This window comes from Artemia sp. Qi Xiang Cuo, chromosome 13, assembly GCF_049724085.1.
Source record: "Artemia sp. Qi Xiang Cuo chromosome 13, ASM4972408v1, whole genome shotgun sequence".
Classification (NCBI taxonomy): Eukaryota; Metazoa; Arthropoda; class Branchiopoda; order Anostraca; family Artemiidae; genus Artemia; species Artemia sp. Qi Xiang Cuo.
The window spans coordinates 49,904,051-49,926,686 of record NC_142806.1 but is presented as its reverse complement, the minus strand read 5'-3'; positions in this window follow the sequence as shown (position 1 = coordinate 49,926,686).

The following is a 22,636-nucleotide window of genomic DNA, read 5'->3' as shown; positions in this document are numbered from 1 at the left end:
AAAACCCGGGTAATCGCAACACAAGTTCTCGAGTGCGTTTTATATTTTAGACAAGTACCAAAACTATATATAATTGACTAAGGCGCATTTCAAGATTGTTGTTTGGGGGGCTGAAATATTTTTTGGAGGAGGGAAGTTACAAAAAACTTTCAAATTGATTTTGTAAAAATTGTTGTTACTTTTTCGCGAGTAAGCCAAAACAAATTGGCCGAAGGAGGGGAGGGGGGTAAAAACCTGGTAACTCTCCCCACGGGGATGCGGCCTCGATCATTAATAAAACTTTGCTTTTTAGTCAACAAACGTGACTTTGATGCAGCCCTGGCATAAAATGTCGCAATATCGTCTATGCTTGTCTCCTTAGGAAGTAAACAACTTTTCACGATACAAAGATGGATTTTGCCACTGAAATACGTGTGATCAATCCCTCTTTACCACATTGTTTGGGATCAGTACTTCTAAATCAGATATTAGGATCCTACTTCTGAAATATGAGGTTGACGCTAATTTCGAGAAAAACAACACATGATTTACAATAGTATATTCAGGATTGTTGTTTGGGGGTGAGAGTATTTTCCGGGGGGGGGGGGAGCAGTTACAAAAAATAAAAAATGAGTATATAAAATTTTTGTTACTCTTTTGCGAGTAGGACAAAATTTAATGGGAGCAGAGGTTCAAACGCGGAAACGCCCCCCGCTTAGATACGGCCTTGATCGTTAATGAAATTTGGCTTTTTTGTTGACAAACGTGACTTTGATGCGGCCCAGGTACAACATGTCGCAATATCGTCCATGCTTGTCTCCTTATGAAGTAAACAAGTTTTACGATACAAAGGTGATTTTTGCATTTTCGAAAATGATCTGAGATTAATAAAAAAATTCTCCCACTGAAACACATGCGGTTAATCCCTCTTTGACACATTGTTTGAGGTCTGCACTTCTAAATCTAGATATTTCTAAAAAGCAATAATCTGTTTCTGGCGTACTGGTACGAATGTTACAACAAATACTTTTTTTTACAATGAAAAACCTATCACCCCCAAAAAAGCTAGTCAACAATATGGTATAAGCTTAACTGATGGGGAAAACAACCTAGTGGTTATTGACTTAAATAGCATTTCAAATTTCAATTACTTTTGTTCTGGTACGTATGTAAATAAAATATTTCATGTTACAAAAGGAAACAATTTTTGAATAGCAGAAAAATGTTTTATTCGATTAAAAACTCAAGAGAGAAAAAACGGGTTAGTACTTTTCTGTTATTGCAGCCCCACTCAAGAAGTAAAGTTTTGCTAGTCCTAATAAAAAAAAAAAAAAATACCAAAACGTGATGAAAATATAATGCTTTAGAAACAAATTTGGGCTATATGTTTCCACACTAGGGGGTGGGGTTAAAATATAGCGGGTCTGCATGCAAAATATATTACCTGCAATTACTCTGCATATTATGAAGTAAGAATTGTTTTCTAGTTTCAAATTGTCCAAATACTTTACCCCCCCCCCCTAATGTGCAAATAAAAGGCCTAAATTACATAATTCTGATGTATTCTGTCACCCGCCACTTTTTTTCATTGAGCATAACCTAATTGTCGTTTAATCAAACAGTTCGTGGTAACGATCTGTAAGTAAGGAGCGACCCGGCTCAATGGTAACCGAAACTCTAAAAAACGGAATTTTGATACCAATATATACATCAAAAGAATCAAATTTTGATTCTAATTTCAAATATATAAGATTCATCAAGTTTAATATTACCCATCAAAAGTTACGCGCCTGAGAAAATTTGGCTGATTTAAAAAAAAAGGGGAAAGACCCCTAAAAGTTATAGAACCTTAATGAAAATCGCACCATCATATTCTGCGTATCAGAGAACCCTACTGTAGAGGTTTTAAGCTCCTATCTTCAAAAATGTGGAATTTTCAATTTTTTGCCAGAAGAAAGATCACGGATGCGTGTTTATTTGTTTTTTTGTTTATTTTTTTCCAAGGGGTAATCGTATTGACCCAAAAGTCCCAGAATATCGTAGGAGGACTCATTGGAAGGGAAATTAAAAGTTCCAGTGTCTTTTTCAAGTGACCAAAAAAATGGAAGGCAACTAGACCCCTTCCTACGCTCATTTTTTCCTCAAAGTCACCCAATTAAAATTTTGAGATAACCATTTTGTTCAGCATAGTCGAAAATCTAATAAATATGTCTTTTAGGATGACTTAATCCCCCGCAGTTCCCAGGAGAAGGGCTGCAAGTTATGAACTTTGTCCATTGCTTACATATTGTATTGGTTATTGGGAAGTATACAGACATTTTCAGGAAAGATTTTTTTCTGGTGGAGTTTTTTCAACTGAAAGTAAGAAGCAACATTAGAACTTAAAACGAATAGAAATTATTACGTATATGAGGGGGTTCTCCCCTAAGTCAATATCTCGCTCTTTACGCTACAGTTTTTTTAGTGCTTTCAAAAGAGCTATCTATTCTAATTAAACGGCCTTTGTGATTCAGGGGTTATTGACTAAGGGTAGAACCCCCCTCATGTAAGTAATAACATATACGTAATAAAAAAAAACAATAAAAAAAACAATCGATACGGCTCAATAGCAATCGAAAGTTTTAAAAACGGAATTTTGATGTCAATAAATGTATTAAAAGAATGGGCTTATAATGCTGATTCTAAATATATAAAGTTTTGTATTACTCATCAAAGGCTACGAGCCTGAGAAAATTTACCTGATTTTTTAAAGAAGAGGGAAACATCCCCTACAAGTGAAAGAATTTTAATGAAAATCACACCGTCAGATTCAGCGTATCAGAAAACCCTATTACAGGTTTGCTGCCAGCAACAGCAACCTTATAAGAAAATTAAAGTATATTTTCTTGTGTATATTATCGTTTCTAATGAGCAGTCGTACCAAACCAATCTTGCTCAACTCATCCTTAGGGCTATACTGTAGTGTTTCCTCCCCATAGTATAATGCAGACGGTTTGATATCATTCTCTTTTCCCCTTCTTTTTTTTAGTTTTATTTTTGTGTTTAAAGCTTTTTTCAATAGGAAAGGTTTAGAAGTCCTCCAAAAAAAAGTCCCCCCAGATCCCAAATCAAATTCCACTGAATGTGCCATAGTGAAAGATATCCATCCTGGCTGGTCAAGCACATTATCTGAATGTTCTAATGATAGCTCCAATTTGGAGAATAGGACAATGATAAGTGTAGGGGCTAATGTAACCATAAATGATGATAATGATGGGTTTCAAGAGGTCCTCTCTAGAAGCTCTAAAAAAAGGAAAAAAATCTCCCCAATTAAAAGCATTTCCCCTCTCCCTGCCCAAGATCCTCCCTCCAAAACTTAGGAATTTACCTTAAAATTAATCCCACTATCCCCTTTGAAATAAAAATGATCACTGCAATAAGAGTTGCAATTTTTAAATTGATAAAATCAATGTTCTCTCTTTATATTAACCGTGATGGATCTCTACTAATAGCTGTAGAAGATCAGAAATCAGCAGATACAATAATTAACCTAAAATCCCTTCTGAATAACCCTATTATTGCATCTAATTGGAACCCAAAACAATCTTCAACAAAAATAGTAGTTTATAATGTTCCCCCAGAGATATCTACTCAGGAGTTAAAAGAAGGGCTCTCAGATAGGGCTGGAAACACAATCCCAGTTGAAGATGTTATCCAACTTGGAAAACCTAACTCCAATGGCCTAAAAACTAGTAGATCCTTCTTATTCACACTGAAGGATAAAATTGATATCACAGTAAAATTATTCCTATTTGGGCAAATCAAACCACACAAGGAATACAAACCTAAGCCTATCCAGTGTCAGAATTGTTTCAAACTGGGACACACAACAAACAAATGTAATGAAATTCTCCGAGAGTGTAGTAATTGTAAAGCTTTCCTTCCTCAACACCTGACCTGACAACTTTCCGACCTGACGGAAAGTTGTCTACAATATCGCGGTAGGGCTCATTCGAACGGAAATTAAAAAATTAGGTGCCCTTTTTAACTGACCGAAAAAATGGAGGGCAACTAGGCCCCCTCCCACGCTCATTTTTCCCCAAAGTCACCTGATCAAAATTTTGAGATAACCATTTTGTTCAGCATGGTCAAAAAAATATAATAACTATGTCTTTGAAGATGATTAATCCCCCACATTTCCTGGGGATAAGGGCTGCAAGTTATGAACTTTGCCCAATATTTACATATAGTATTGGTTATTTGTAAGTATACAGACGTTTTCACTGGGGATTTTTTCTGGTAGTGGGGGAAGTGGAGGTTGGGGGTTACGTGGGAGGATCTTCTTTGGAGGTTTTCATGGGGGAAGGGATATTGCTATTAAGGGGGCGCCAGATTTCCCAGAATTATTTAAAAAAAACGACCAGAAATTAAATTAAAAAAACAAGTTCTTTAACTGAAAGTAAGGAGCAACATCAAAACTTAAAACGAACAGAAATTATTACGTATATGATTCGGTTCGCCCCCTAGTCAATACCTCGCTCTTTAGGTCCTTTCCGACCTGACAACTTGCAACAACACTCAGCCTACATGCATCAATTGCAAAGGTCCACATGAATCTACAAATAAATCATTATGCCCTGCATACAAGAAAAGAGCTCTAACAATCCAAATATCAACAGAAAAGGCCATCTCATACCCCTTTGCAGCAATAGAAGCAAATGCTGCCCAATGATACCAAATAAAGCCTGTAATGAAACCAACCAAACCCCCCCAGGCCCATCCCCCCCCTGCATCCAGCACCCCCTATAAAAAACCATCTTCTAAGGCCCCTAGCTCAAATCCCTATCAGAAGGAATCACCAATCCAACAAGCCTTCTTGTCCGGTGAGATGAGGTCAGCCTGGCCCCCCCTCCCAAGAAGAAACAAACCAGAAACACTACCAGGAATCAATCCCTTAACAAACAAACAGGATGCACAACCAAAAATGCAATCCCCAAATGTATGCTTACTCATTCTAAACTGTAATGCAGTTCAGGCCATGAACATACATCAACTACAGAAAACAAAACTTATTGCAGAATTGGCAAAAATCTACATCCCAGATGATATGCTCATTCAAGCAAAAAAAGATCTTGCTTTACTTTTAACAAAGCTGAACATTGATACACAGTCATATGAAGAATAAATCAACAACACAACATTTATCAATGTGATATACTATCCTGAGAAAGGATAGATCTTCAGAGAGAAAAGGAGGTGGGGTAGCTTTATTAGTTAATAATAATATAAATTTTTGTGGCATCAATTTTCCTGATTTTGAAAATGATTTTGATGTAATTGGTATCAGTGTTTGGCTGAATAATTTAAAAACCTACATAATAAGCTTTTATAACCCTAATGGTCAAACTACAGATGCCAAGGATTTCTTTAATTATATAACTAATTCTAATATGTTAAATAATGTCATTATTTGTGGTGATTTCAATGCCCACAGCCTTTTGTAGGGGAATAAACCAGCAAATAAAGCTGGTAAATTTATTGAGCATATGACTTCAAATAATAATGAATTAGCTGTTGCTACCCCTCCAAACCTGAATACATATTTCAACCCCAAAAGTGGCAAATTCTCCACAATTGACCTACAAATTGTGTCATTAAATTTTTTGAACAAAATTTACATAAATAAAATTGATGGTCTATGTACAGACCACTTTGCTATAGTTTGCTCCCTAAATGAACCTGCTGAAACTTCATCTCATACCTCCAAATATATTAACACCAAAGCAAATTGGCCTATGTTCCAAAATAAATTAAATGATGAAATTACAAGTTTCACCCAAAGTTCATGGATTTCTAACATAACAGTTGACACACAAGCAGAAGCCTTGAGATCTTTACTAATAAATACAGCTAATCATGCTATCCCCGGGACAGCACCTAAGAAAATATTCCCTAAAAAAATTCATAAAGCATGGTGGACAAATGAGTGCCTAAATAAATGGAGGATAAAAAGGCAGCTAGGACAGAATTCATAAAAAAACCATCACCTTCTACATATATAAAAAATTACAAGCAGAATCTAATCTAAAAAGGACTATAATAGATGCCAAATATAAATACTGGAATAATTTTGCAAATAATCTCTCCAGAGAAACGCATGAGCCAATTATACACAGTCATAAGCCACATCTGTGGGAAAAAGACTTCCCCCAACCCACTCAGGTATGAGCTTATACATAATAATACCCATTATGACAATGATAATGAAAAGGCTAACCTCTTTGCAACTCTTTTTGTTAATAAGCTAAGATCAAATAATCAAAGCAAACTGTCCACAATTCCTATGAACCCAAGTTACCAACCACGCCCAGAATCTAAGTACATAACTAACCCATTTTCAATCCAGGAATTGAATAAAGCAATACATCATATTAGAACCAAAACTAGCAGCAGCTATGACAATATACACCCTACATGGATAAAGAATCTCACACGTTCATACAAACAAGAACTGCTAAATTGTTATAATCACGCTTAGGCATCTTTTATGTTCCCCAATATATGGAAATGTTCGTCCCTCCTACCAATCCTAAAGGAATATAAACCAAAAGATAACCCTGAGTCTTATAGGCCCATAATGATTACACCTGTGATGGGGAAAATAATGGAGAAAATGATTTATCACAGACTCCTCTGGTTTGTTAAAAAAAATAATCTGATCCAACACGCTCAAACTGGATTCAGGAAATACCACTGCTCAACAGATGCTTTCATTTTGCTAAGAAATTTAATAAATGAATCTTTCTCAAATAATTAATTCTTAGTGGCAGGTTCCCTAGATTTTGAAGGGGCAAATGACATTGTGAACTACAAAACCCTTTTAAATAAACTTGCAAACCTTGGAGTACCCCCTAAGCTAGTATCTTTTATTAAATACTTCATAGAAGTGCGAAGTTTAATTGTTTGTGTTGGTTCAGCCTCTTCACCCCAAAAGACAATATCCAAAGGCCTACCTCAGGGAGCAGTCCTCAGTTGCCCCCTATTTGCCCTATATCTCTGGGACATGAACCTACCCCACACGAATCTACAATATGCTGATGATCTGGTGCTATGGTCATCTGGCAACACCTTTCAGATAGCACAGTCAAATCTGCAAGTCACTTTTCCAGTTTGAAAAATTCTCTCAACATTCAGATTTACCTATTGCACCCACCAAGTCAAAAATAATCCAATTTCACCGGAAGCGAAACCATGTTAATGCAAAACTAACTCTAAATAAAACAACTATTCCAGAAGATAATCATATAAATTACCTAGGTCTCATGCTTGACCAAAAACTTAATTTCCACCTCCACATTTCAAACACAATAAAAAAATGCTATAGAAAAGCAAATATACTAAAAAGACTTCTTTCCAAACCCTGGGGTTTTAAGGAGAAAACCCTACTCCAGTTTTATAAATCACATATAAGACCCCATATTGACTATGGGCTCATCGTCTATGGTGCATACCCAGATGCAAAAAATTGAAACAACACAAAATGATATAATACGTCTCATATTTGGTCTTAGGAAACCCACAAGCACCAAGTTTCTGCTTATGAAGAGTGGCTTAACAACAATAAGGGGGAGACGTAGCTTTCTTTCGACAAAACATCTAACAAAAATCTAATAAAGTAGCTCTTACACATTACATAATTGGTCAAGAAATTCAGCCATGTTTAGAGGTATAGCAGATAAGTATGCCAATACTCACAAGAAGTTCCCTGTACCAGCAAAGTCTATTGCACCTAGTTTTTCCCAATCCCCTCCATGGAATTCATCATTTCCCATAATAAATACTGAATTTTCAAATCGGAATGAAGATTTGACCCCCATTGCTTTTGTCCAGAAAAAATTTGCAGAACTTAATAAATTAATTATAAAAATCACTTCCAAATATTTGTTGATGGGTCAAAAATGAATGAGATGGTTGCAAGTGGTGTTTTCCTTCCTCACCTGAAAATTGCAATGGGCGAGAGATTATTTAATAATTTATCTATAATGTCTGCTGAGTTAAATGCCATAATCATGGCATTAGAACACCTTAAGCAAAACCAACCTTTGATTGCAAATTCGAATAACATTATCATCTATTCCGACTCTTTATCAAGCCTTGAGTTGCTGGCCTCAGCTCCTCACTATAAGTTGGACATTGACACTTATCATTGTCTCAGTATTATTGATAATCTTGCTTCAAGTGGCATAAAAATTTATTTTCAGTACATTCCTAGCCACTCTGGCATAATTGGTAATCATCAGGTTGATGAAATAGCAAAAAATGCTATAAGTATTGACCAGCCAAGTGGGAGACCAATCCCAATTGGAGATATTTACCGATGGAGGCTATCAGATATTAATTTTAATAAGATTAATCCTATCCTTTCCCCTTTCCCAATAAGTATCTTTCTAAAATTTATCATAGAATTCGTTCAGGAACAAATGGACTAAATTTCCTTGCATTCTCATATAAGCTCTCTAATTAAAGTGGTTCAATTCCCCTGTCCCCTCTTTGCAGTCATTGTAATATGAATAGTGAAAAGATTGATCATTACCTATTTTAGTGTACTATGCTGATGTCTGCAAAACACACCTTGCTTCGTAAACTGTTAAAATATTTCAAACACCACGAAATCTCACTATCAGCCAAGAGCCTAGCCAACTATACCTCCACACAGAGCACAGAAATCAATATCTATCATCTTATATTTGAACTCCTTGAGTCAAAAGATCTACTGAAAGATATCTGAGAATAACTAATAAATTTGAGACAACTAAGACAGTAGCTCTGTAGCCCACAGAGTGAAGCAAAAAGAAGAGGGCTAAATAGTACCAACTGAATAGCCCGCCTGCAGTGAATTAGAAGAAGAAGAAGTTTATCAACAAGTTTACCTCCTTTGGAGACACTAAGTGTAGACAGTAATATTATTTTTAGACCCAATATATCTAGCTTCTCTAATGGAGGGAGAGAGAAAGAGAGGGGATTACAAAATTACTTTAAAAAACGTATCAAAATTTGATAATATAATGTGTAAAAATTGTGTCGTAAAGCTATGGGAATTAGTCACTAAACTCAGCATTTTCAGAACAAAAAACAAAAGCTAAATAAATTTAAATTTGAAGTTTGACTCGATTCCGATAGGATTATCAAATAACCTGATACTAGACTGAAGGATAGCATGTAGAGGGTTTAAACAGGATTCAAACTTAAAGATTTGTTTCTACAAAATCACCCATTTCTTTTAATAAAGTTCATTGAAATCAGATATACAACTGGGCTATTGGGAGACGCGGCCTTACTGGTGCGCAAGGCCTTGTGCAGCCGGCACTACGCGGGGTCTGACGTTATCGTCGTAATATAGCTGGAGCAATAATAATGTAGTCTCTGGCGGGACTGTTACCAATGTGAGTCCTAGGGTTTAGCGGGAACGTTGTGGCTTAGGGCCAAAAGGGGGTCTAACGAAGGAGGGTTTTGAGTTTTAAAACCGCTGGCCCCACTTCATATAAAGGGGGAGCGCGCACATTTGGGAACTCAAGTCGTACATTCCACGGTTTTTTCTGTGAGTCCCCTCATGAAGTCACAAATCACTCACGTGATTGTAATTCATAACATATTTGGCCCTGTTAGCACAAGGCCCAGTGCGGAAGCACCACTTGCCACCCCCAAAGGACGGCACTGGCTATTGAAGGGGTTGGAATCGAAAATCCACACTAGATACTTCAGACCAATAATAACCTAATATGAAAATAAATCTGGAGTTATCAGATTGTCCAGTTGTGATGCTAGGTAACTGCACGAGTTGATATTAAGTAGAAACAAATTTTTTTAAGTAGGCTTCTTTCGCCGCCTTGAAGTCAGTAGATGAGAGATCTAGTTTTGACCATATTTTGAATCTAATTTTGGCAGCAATCCTTGCACGCTGCAATCATTGCTCACTAGACGGGCTTTATATCCCTTTTACATATTTAAAACGACAGTGGAATTAGTTGTCTCGCGCAACGTGTAAGTTTTTCACGTTTCATAGAATTTTTTTTTACCCTTGTGGTGAGACGATGGGCAAATAGATAGATAAGTGCATTAAAGCCAAAAATACGGCCATGAACACAAAACGAGCACAAATATAATAAACTTGCATCGGCCATCATAAAAAACACTTAAATGAAAAACATTCACTTAAAAACTAGTTTTTTTTTTTACTGAAAGGAAGGAACAGCAATAAAACTTAAAATTAACATACATTAATCCATATATGTTGGAGACAGGTGCTGCCCCTCCGTCGGCCCGTTCTAAAGAGGGCCTACTTTACGACAGTCCCCCCCCCAATTTTTTCATACTATCGGCTAAAAAATTTGTGTTTTAAAAATTTAATTTGAACTCAACACTTATGTAAAAAAAGAGAGATGCAATACAATTCTTCATTCAATACTCTGCGAATATATTAATCACTGCCACTTGACGAGAAATAAGAATTATATTTGAAGTGACGTCACCTAGGCTCGCATTTCCACCCACTTAAGAATTAACTTGGAATTAGACCCCTCATTTTAAAGTTCTTCATTTTATTTTCTTAAACCTGATATAAATTGAAAACAAGCTAAACTTTACTCGTTTTATTTAACAAAATTTCCAGATGCCTTGTTATTCTACAAATAAGCTAAGGCGACGTACTATTTAAGACACCTATTATAATATACTATTTAATGAGCGATTGTGCCATCCACTGCCATGATATTTGGCACGAGCTGCTGCCGTGATACGTACGGCCTGCGACTTTCTTTTGGATCACTGAAACTGTTTGTGCCCAAAGAATTTCGCAACAACCCTTATGAAAGATCCGGCAAGGTTTGTGGTTGAATCGATTAAAAGGTTGATAGCCTTATGTAATACCTTTCCAGTTTTTTTCATTGACATAGCCGAGCCGAAGATGATCGCCTGATAAAAAGACCATGAAAACCGGTTATTGTCTCATGTTCGTGATGTAAATTCTCGAGTGTGCACCAGCTAACAAGGAAGTACGAAAAATAGTTTTGTTGCTGCAATGTTTATATCAGAAGAAATTGTTTAAACCATTCTTGCTATTTCTGTTCATCATAAGGCTTTCGGAATTGACTTTGGCTAAATCTTGCATCATATCAGGCAACGGCAGTTCCTCATCATATGCAGCGCAATTGCACTGCCTAAGTAAAGAACAATAATGGCACAATGTATTATTTTTTTTCCATACCAGTGCTCTTTGTATCAAAGGAATTATCTAAGAAACTCCGAGAAGGCCTCTTTTAATTGAAAGTTGGAGTGGCTGGGGTCTTCTGTAATAGTAAAAAGTGATTGAAGGACACCTAGCCCCCCCCACACCCATCAGTCCCCAAAACACCTTCAAGCCATATTTTGAGATAGCCATGTAGTTCAGCAAAGTTGATTTCCGGATAGAAATTATACTTTTGCGGAGGACACTCTCCCACAACCCACAAGTTGTTTTGATGGATTACTCATTTCCAAAAATTATGTATATAAGTAGCGCGTATCAATTAGGCGGCACATTTCAACAGCCACACTTAAGCTTGTTTCTACGACAAAAACTTGGAATTAGTCGAAGTGTCTGGGGACGTGTTCCAACGAAGTCAATTCTACGCCCGATTGGTTTTGTAGATTTAAGTGACCTGTACAAAAAACGAGTTAAAACACATATGAACCGATACAAAAACGTTACAAAAACGAACCGATGAGAATGAAGACATAATTCTTGGGAAAATTTTGAATGATAATAGAAGAAGAATTTGCTATTATCTAGAAATTAAATTTATATTTACTTTCTTTTTTCCCAAACTTTGATAATGATTTTGAATAATAGTCAAAGATAAATTTAATATTTGATTAAAAAAATTCACAAAAACTGGTTTGAAGCTAACTAATAGGAAACGCACATGACATAACTTCTGGGAGTGTCTTAGGATTTGAACGAATAGACTTTTGTCTTATACGTGTTTCATTAGCTCCTATTTCATGAAAAAAATCTTTTAGGACATTGATATTAGCCTGCAATTTTATTGATAGTTGCAGCTATTACGGCTGGTCTAATTTCTTTCACTCGTTTCTTCTTGTAATTCTAATTAATATTCTTGAAAGCTGTAAAGTATATTGTTCTTTTAACTTAGTTCCCATCCTGTAATGCCATTAATTTGTATTTTTCTGAAGCTTAGAATTGTAATCACATAGAAACAGTACATAAGAAAATTTACTCCAAATCTACTTATCTAAATGATATTTTGGGGGGAAAGAACTTTCAAGAAACATACTTTTCTGTTGTAGTTCATCAGAAAATCCCATCTACTTGTCATCTAAGTCAGATACAAGTCAGCCTTCATTGTTTTGAATTATATAATGTAAATTGTAAGATCAGTATATAAAATAAACATTTCTTTTTTAGCTCTTTAATCAACCTTTTCCGCTGATGACAAAGCAGAATTCTGGATATCAGTCTGAAAGTGATGTAGAATATCACCTTAGATATTGTCAAGTGTTTTTGCTTTTTTTTTATTTATTTATTAGATCTTCTTTCATTTCCGGTTTTATTTAATTCTCTGGCGTAAAAGAGAACTGAGAGAAGTATCTTTTTTGTAAAACTAGGGGCCTGAAAACTGAAAAAAGAACATTTTAACCCAACCAGTGCATGTTGTCTGTTAAAAAATGCTTCACTACCTTGGATTTCGGATTCTGGTACTGATATCAGTCAATAAAGATTGAATCTTAGCCCTAACTTTCTGAAAGGCAAATGCGCCCCATGTGGTAAAATTGTCTCTGAATTCCTCTTTTTTTACGGCCTTGCCTGTACTGCCTAATTTCAACTAAATTTTTAAACCAGAATTGCGGTTTTTATCATTTGTTTGCACTAACCGAACTGGCATTTAATAATTTTCTAGAATGAGGAGTTGGAAATTCAGATAAATTTTTCTTTTGTATAGAAAAAAAAAAATCCACATCGTCAGTTAGTGAAATGGGAGAGGGTTGCCTACCCCAGGATGTGTGGTGTTGTTCCTTCTGGTATCAGAAGATATTGGCAACAGAAAGTAACTAAGCTGCCTTGAAAAGCATGCTTCGCTGCTTAAATCATCGCTCGAAGGAATTTTTTCAAATGACCACAAATAGTTCCCTGGCTGATACGTCGTTGCTACATTGTGTAACTGCCGGTGTGCGAAGTCACAAGTATTAGTAAGTTAGTAATTTATATTTTCTAATTGTTGATTGATAGAATGTCAGCTTTGTCATAATATGACTACGTGATATTACATAACATAGACATTCATTTGCCAAGTTCCCCCTTTGTTATATTAGTGGTCCACGCTAATTTTCCATATATACCTCCCCCCCTAACCACACTCCACCCCTGTGTCTGTGTAACGTTTAGCCGGAATATCATAGGCAACTCCGCTGATGCAAGAGACATAATGCAGATCACCCCCCGAAAAAATAAACAACCCCCGGGGTAAATCAAAAGACAGTACAAGAGATCCGCCGAGTGACCTAGCAACATAATAAATTTTCTTTTCTTTCTTATCCTTTTTTTTTTCAATTATACTTCGCAAGGAACTATGTGCTGAAAAAACTTCTAACTGGTTTTAAGTTTGGTTGTAAAATGATAGATTGAACTGGACTTACTCTCTCAACTACGAGCCCGTCCAATTAAATTACCAGGTTTATATGATCGTTTTTTCCGAAGAATTTACGAATTAACCAAGCAAGTCTTTTGGGATAAAATCCCCCCCCTAACAGCACGCCGTGCACGGAGCATCCTGTAGAACTCATGGTCCGCACCAACGGTTCTGTACGTGGTGGTTGGTTTTACTAATTTGTGACCTGAATTGAGTAATTAACAGAAGTTCTAGTGCCCACTTTTTAGAGTCATAGCAATCAGAATCAAACTACCCCATTCCCAATAACCATTTTCCCCCAAATTTATCTGATATGAGTTTTGAGATATACATTTTGTTCAAAAATTGTTCAAAGAGAACAAGAGAAGATCATTAGGGTTCTCCCAACCCCCAGAAATCTCGGGACAAAGGCTGTCACTTTTGCTCTGGGGACATAAAAGCTACAATCTAGGGGCATTTACGGAAGGACTTGTCATCTACACTTGAAATATGGCTTTAGAGGAGGCATTTTATTGTAAATTTTATCTTATCCATCAAAATTCTATTTGAAAAATTAAAAATAAGTCGACTATAGGACCCTCCTCGTCCATCATTTTTAATAAAACCGTAACTAAGAGTTATTTTAAATCCATTATCGCGAAATTTGTTGTAATTATATAAAATTATTAAACCGAGCCGAGGAGAGAGAAATAGACACTTGTCAGTCACTATGTGTGTGATGGCGCGAATTGCATGCTGTTTATCAAGACCTGTAAATTTAAGGTAAAATGAAGGATTTAGACATTGAAGGCCATTACACTAGTGGTATTGGTCCAATATTAGATATGTATTAGACTACAAAGCAGGTGATAAAACAAACTTAAGGCAGCTAGGCATATTGGAAATTTTATATCACAGAAGCCAACCATATTTTGAATTTAGAAATTTAGCCTGGCAATGAAACAGCCAATAATTAATCATGACACTTTAAAATAAACAATAAAATCATGTAAATCAGACCAAAAAAGAAAAAAAACTAACAAAGAAAAAAACGTGTGTTAACTCATCCATTGGAATGAAAAGCCATCCACCAGTGAGGTTATCACTCCTCCATAGTATTGGATTTGATAGGTCGTAAATAGTAACCATGACCCCTCTAATTTTTACAGTTACAGCCCCGACTCCAAGTGGTATCCAATCACTTTTAACTAATAAAAAAAAGACCAGAACTGCCCGGAGATTATAAAACAAATTTTACGTCAAGCCTCCTCTTTTCGAAAACACGTTTAAGAATTAAAATGTACCCTTTGAAGTATCTCTTTCTCTCCCTACCTAAAAAACAATCATAAAACCCAATTAAGGAAATTAAACCACCTTTTTTAATTTCAGGCTGTGCAATTTGTCCACCTCTTACTGACAACGTTTGTGATATGGATAAACGTCAGATGTTTTGAGTGGGAGTTTTCAGAAAGGGTGGGAGTTTCTGAAATATGTTCAATCAGAAGAACATTTTGGCAGAGAAGGAGGGGGCAAGACTTACACATTAATTCCTCTTCTCTACTTTACTTAGCACTTCTCAACTAAAATAAAAATAACAGAGCTCAAATAAAATAATTAACTATGGATAACCACATTTCCTGTGAGGGTTTTTGTCTCCTAGGAGGGTTTTCCGTGCACGAACGGGGATAAATACCTTGACACGTAGACAGTAAAAGGGCGACGGAAACCCCCCTTAACAGACATAAAAAAAAAGAAATAACTCCGCCTTTCAGAGTGTGTGATATTGGTTTTTCTTTGCTTTTGTGACAGCAAAACTGAGATTTTTTATTAGTCATCTTCACTGTCATTTATGTCATAACTTGTGTTTTACCCAACGTAAGTATAGTCGTTGAGTTGCACAAGAGTTCAGTTATACGAGGGTTCAGTTGCACGGGGGTTCAGTCACACGACAGTTTAGTTAAATGGTTGACTTAAACGGGATTGAGTTACACAAGAGTTCAGTTATACAAAGGACCAGTTGCATGGGGGTTCAGTCAAAATTTGAGTTTTTTGGGTAGCCCCCCCCCCAAAAAAAAAATTCTTGCACTAAACACCCCCGAAAAAAAATCCTGGATTTGGCCCTGAGTCCAGGTCTTAACAAAAAAAAAAAAAAATAAATAAATAAATAAATAAAAAAAAAATGTAAGAAATGGAAAAATCTAAAAAGCTACAATGCGAACTTATCCGCCAATACTGAGAGATCGCCTATTCTTCTGAAGTTTTTAACAGGTGGGTCTGAGAAACTATAACAAAATATAAGTCTCTTTCCGTATTTCAGGGAGATCTCCCGGAAATACTATATGAAAAAGTTAATGGAACGCACAAACAACTACACAAAGTTTCAATCTACCAGTAATAACTTACTGAATGGACAGGTCTAGGTGTAACACTACAGGTCTAGGTGTAACACGGCTATGCCTATTCATTGGTTCTGCTGGCTGTCCTGGGGCTATTGGATGCATAATTTGATTCTGTAAAATATATTGTACTAAATGATGTGACTGAAAAACTTTCTATTTTCTTATTGGCACAAAAATTTACATAAAAGTCAACAACTAAGTATTATAGCGTTTTTACTGCGTCAAAGTTTGATTCAGAAACACGTGAAAATAGAACAATGCGTAAAATAGGCAGAGTATTTGGCTTCCCTTTCTGATACGAGTTAAAAAGAAAAGTACTAGTCTGGATTTCGGAATCTGGTACCGAAATCAGTCCAAAAAGATTGAATTTTACAAATTTTGAGCTCTAGCTTTCTGAAAGGCAAAATGCACACAATTTGCACCTCTTCCGGCAGCACTGTCCATGACTTCCTCTTTTTTTCAAGTTTTATACCCTTGCATTTACTTCTTAATTTCAACTGATTTTCAAGTCAGAATTGCAATTTTAATAATTTTTTTGCACTAGCCAAACTGGCGTTAAACAAGTTTCTACAATGAGGAGTTGGAACCTCAGATAAATTTCTCTTTAGTACAGAAACAAAAAAGATTCACAGCGTCAGTCGATGGACGGTCATAATCCTTCCAGAGATTGAACCAAAATTTGGCTTCAAGGCAAGAAGCAACAAGATCAGGGCTTAAGAACAGCCTGAAATAATAGCCTCATGGGTTTTCTGCAGTTGGACAGCTTGATTTTCAACAAAAGACTGAGCATGGCTGATTTTGGCTACATAAATATCCAGGCTAAGTCTCACGTCATATTTTGATGCTTTAATTGATCTTTGCAAAAGATAGAAGGCTGCCTGAACTTAACTCAGAATACAACATGTATAAGAGGAAAACAAATCAGAATTGAAATATAATATTACTTCAGTCTAGAAACACTATATTGATATTTTACTTAGCAAATATATGGAAGTAGATGAACTGATTCTGGGTTAATCACTACGGGTTCTTTGCCCAAGAGGAATTACAAGATTATTCTGTTCTTTGAACCTATGGAATTCGAACGAAGATGTAATAAGTAGATGGTCAGAAATAGCCACCACCATTTCAGCATCAAGAGTAAGTGATATAGTATCATGATTTAGATAAGAAGTTCAAGCAGAATTTGACGCAAAGGTTTCTGTTCTGGGACATTAATGGAGCCTACTTGAATAAATTACCAGTGCTAAATGATCTTATTTCTAGATATTCTGCTATTTTTATTAAGGAGCGTTTTATATCTAAGCATAGTATGAGTTGATTTAAATTAAAACATGATTTCTTATTCTCTGTGATTATTAAGATGTTATGAAGGAAGGGCAGTGTTGGCATTTGGACTGATGTGGCTCCTGTGTGGCATTTTGGACTGATGACTGAGCAAAGCGCCAGGATCAAAAGAGCACTAATGATAGTATCAAAGCAGGCAGAAATGTTGTATGAAGAGCTGCTGAAAAAGTTTAAAATGCAAACTCTGAAAAAAAGGAGAAACTGTGCATGAAATTCGGAAGAAAATCTCTGATCCGCTCATTCCACAAAACCCTTTTCCCCCCTCAATCCACAACAAAACAACTCCTGCACAGGGATGCAGTGCCTGTTGAGAAACTTCAGACAGTAAGCTGTGCCCATCAGTAGTAACAACAAAGTTTTATACAAAGTTTTGTAAATATGTACAACAAAAATTTTTAAGATTTGACCTATCCTATTTTTTATGTATTTTCATTATTTGTGCTGGAAGAAAAATTTTAAATCATGCCATTAATGAAAAATTTATGAGTCTTGTGTGAAAATAAAATAACGTCTCTTAGAGTATTCCATCAAACTGAAGAAGACATACAACAATTTCTGATTAACCATAATATTCTTCCAAATACAATGGTTTGCCTTGGATGTCATCAAGAATGCTATTTTGATCAGCCAAGATGTGCATTCTGCTTTCAAAAAACAAGAATGGTGCAATGTGGACATCAAGTTATAAAAAAAACTGCTATTTTATATAAAGACATAATACTGGGGCTTGGTGAAAAAATTCAAAGCTCTCTTATCAACAAATAACCAAAAATATGCCATTTTTTTGCAACATGAGCAGAGGATCTCAACATTCAGCAATTTATGATTGATGAGATTGGCATTTTGTCAGCTACCATCATTGATTGGCAAAGTTTTGTCATGAAATATGCCCAGACTTAAGTGATTAGCAGTGTTTAATTGGCTTGGTCCAGAAAAATTGTTGAAATTGACAAAGTAAAGATAGGAAAACAAAAGTATACTAGCGCACACTTCATTGAAGGGCAGTTGTTGTTTCAGGGAATTGAAAAGGACACTAGAATTTTTTTTTTGCTTGGACACTTCTTGACATTATATGTGATTGTTGGAGTGCTTACAGTAGATTAATCATACAAAGTTTTCAGCATGTAACAGTTAACCGTTTGGTAAATATTGTGGACCCTGTTACTGGGAACCACACATAAAATTCTAAACGTCTATGGCATTAAATGCATAAAGCAATTCCCAAGCATGGGAGATCTGACAACCACATGGCTGGTTATCTTGTCAAGTTTTATGGGAAAACTTACTGATATTCATCAGCCAGTTCAAAAATTACCTGACACTATTTAATGCACCAGCCAATTACTAAATTAAATCATATATATTATCATATGTGTTATCATCTTGTTTCATGACATTTCAGCAAAAAGCTTAATCATCTGTATTTATTATAAATTAATCATCTGTATAATTCAATCTGAAACTGTTAGATCATTCTAGAATAAAAAATGTAACTTTTGCATCTATTTTCATAAAATTTACTCTCAATTCTGTTTTTAGCAAATATTTAGATGGTCGTTTATTTTGTATTTTATACAAATTTTTATATCATTAAAAAAAATTTAAACAAATAATAATTGCCAGTATTAATTACATTAATAAAAAAAAATTATATGATGACAAATCATTCAGCAAAAATTCTAAAACAGAAAAAAACATTTATTTAAATCATGGATTTTTCCATATTTGTTTTTTTCTAAGTTGGAAAAAAGAGCGGAAAGAAGTGAGGATAAAGGTTCTCACCCTGGAAAATATGTTAACTAGGATTATTTTGCATATTATGAAGTAAGAACTGTTTTTTTAAAATGTCTCCTTATGACCAGTAGGTAACTGGTCCTAAATTTATACCAAAATTTTATCTTAATTTTCAGTTTACTTTTCTCTGGCTTTAGCCCTGAAAATTAACTTCCTTTTAATTTATGAGAATTTTAAGACAAATTAATGTTTTTTTTTTCAAAATCTGGAAAATGAAATTGAATTTCTTTAAAAAAATATAAATTATGATTGGAAAAATTTTTTAAAATAAAAAAAATGTTTTTTCACTTTATTTAAACAGAATACCTATTTTTCAAGTTTTCAATTTTATAACACAGATCTTAAAAGGTCATAACAGGTCAGGACCCTCTCGAGGGAGAAGGAGCAGGGGTGGGAAGGCTACGTAAAAAACCTTCCCACGACATAAATCATCCTGTACAGATCTCTTCATAGCCTAACCCCAGAACAACAGAGCCAAAATGAGCTAATGTAGAATTTTACCAAAAAAGGTCTAAAGTGTTATCTTTATTTTAAGGTACCAAGTAGGGTAGGCCTATAATTCTACTTTAGGCATTTTTGACTATATTTGAATGGGGTTTGGTTAAGAAAATGAAGCTTCCAGGGATGGGTTAACTGGCTGAAGTATGTCCTGGGAAGGTAATTTGAAGTACCGACCTCCACTCCCTCTCCCTCTAGAGTGTCCTGACCTTTCATTACCTCTAAATATCTTTTTGTTATAAAATTTAAACATTGAAAAATGGATCTTCTACTTAAAGTATAAAACAATTGTTTTAAGATCCAAAACTTTTATTCATCAAAATTTATAAGTTTTTATATATATTAAAATAAATTTCAAAAATTTGGAAAAAAAAACATTAATATTGCTTAGAATTCTAATCAATTATCAGAAAGTGCATTTTTCAGAACTAAAGCTATAGAAAAAGAAACTGAAACCATAAAATTCCGGTAAAATTTTGTTTCGTCAAAATTTCAATTTTTAATAGACCTGTTATGTAGTCACTTTTGCAAAATAAATTGATATTATAGATAGCATTATTCTATTTTTTTTAATGATAAACAAATCAGTTTCAAAAATATAAAATATTAATAAAACCTAACTTAAATTAAAAATCAACACTTGTCCAAAATCAGGGTGTGAAATTGTACAAATTAACTATCTATATACAAACAATTTATAGAAGAAATTTCAAATGAATTAGGCATTGAGTTTATAGGCTATCAGGTATAAAATGTTAAATTTTTATTTTAATTTGGAAAAAGAAGGAAGAAAAAAGAGGATAGAATTGTTTATAACGGTTCTCTCCTTAGATATTATTCTATGTTAACTATTAGGATTATAAATATTTAAAAGCAAGAACTTCTTTTTTAACATGTCTCCTTGTCAAGGGTCACAATTCTAAGTTATTAAACATACTTGATACTATAGACCCATTCCTGGCAGTTTCATTTTCTAAGTCTAATCAATTTCCAAGACAGACAACAGTGGCCGAAGTAGAATTTTGTCCATAATAGGCTATAGACTGCCCCATATTTACCAAAAACCTTCAGTTTAACCTGAGAGAACAATGGATTTTGGACACAATTCTAGGTAAAATATTTTCATATTAATAGGGTAGGGGTATGTACTCCATTAAAAAATAGGTTAACCATAGAAACAGCATAGGCCTGAAGCTTTTAACCTATTTACATATTGCCTAAATTCTGTCAGAAGAGGCCATAAACTATACATTCAGGTCAATATATACCAAATCATATTATTGAGTTTCAAATAAAGTGAATACTTTTTTTTATGCTGATTACAAATATAATAAGCATTTCTATCAGAAATGATTTTCAGCCCCCCCCCCCCTTTAGGCCTATCTGCCAAGTCAGGGGTTAGTTTTGGTATAACCTATATAGGCCTAGGGGGAGGTTCTTAAATTCATTTCTTATATAAAATCTTATTATATTTGTATTCACCATAGCCTAAAAAAAGGCGGTCAAAATATAATTCATAATATAATTGAGCTAGAATTAAAGTTAATACACCAATCGATGCCTTTTTTATGCTGATTACAAATATAATAAGCATTTCTCACGGAAATGAATTTCAGCCACCCCCCCTATATAGACCCATTACGGGTTAGGTAGCGCCGATATAGGGGGGGGGCGTAAATTCAGTTCCCATATAAATTATTATTATTTTTGAAAAACGCATAAAAAAAGGGATCAAAAAGTTATTTAACTGAAGGCCGAATTAAAACTCAATAATATGATTTTTTAGCATATACAGTCACCAAAGTGGCATCAAAGGGGTTATTCACTTTATTAGAAAAACAAATCATATACCATATACTAAACAACACTAAGGTACCATAGCCTATATCAAAACATATTATTGAGTTTCAAATAAAGTTAATACAAAAGTTTATGCCTTTTTCATGATTATTACAAATATTATAAGCATTTCTATCGGAAATGAATTCCAGCCTCCCCCCCCCCTATATCGGCTAGACCAAACCAAACCCTGAATGAGCATATATAGAGGGTGGGCTTAAATTAATTTACGATAGATATTGTTATTATATTACTAATCAGCACAAAAAAAGACAACAAATTTTGTATTAAAGTTAGTACTAACTCGATGACCTGATATATATTTACATATATTTATTGAAGATACAACGCACTAAGTTCTTACTATTAAAATTGAATGACTGTTCTTCAGCCAGCCAAAGGGCTGGCTGCAGTGTGGCCAGATCGTGAACAAAAAAGTAAGCCGCAGCCTTTGAAAAACAAGCCAAAAATAAGCCAGACAATTTTTTGCCCAAAATCTAACTTTACTTTTAATGGTGTCCAAGTTTTAACGGCCGTTTTATAGAAATACTCACCACTATTCAGGTCCTTTGATCCAACTGGCATTATCCACCTTTCAATTCGTTCCCTGGTTTGCGGAAGTTCAGTTCCAGTGTAGAGATTATTTTGAGGCTGCATTTAGTAGAATTGCGATAAACCGCTACCCCATGTGGAACTCTAGAGACTTTACAGAAATTCCCGCGCGCTATGTTCAGAAAATCTTTAAGTGAAGAGGTATGTGGAAGTGGATGCTTTTTAAAAGAGCTCAGTCTATGCATTGTGAAAAAACACAAGGCAGGGACCAGCACACTAACAGCTGGAGTAGCTGCAATCAATTTGTGCTTAGAGACCCTAATTAAACTGAAACAGAGCAATTAACATATAGTAATATTTTCTGACTCTAAATCTGCTCTTTATATCCTATGAAACACTAACTTTGAAACACTGGGCATAGGCCTACATCAAACCAAAGAAAACCTAAGCAGCTTTGGAAGATTAGGCTTTGTTACTAAATTTCAATATATACCTAGTCATCTAGGTAAAGAATGAAATGAAAATGCAGACAAGATAGCAAAGCAAGAATCAAAAAGCCAGATGGAACCAGTGAAATCTCTAACT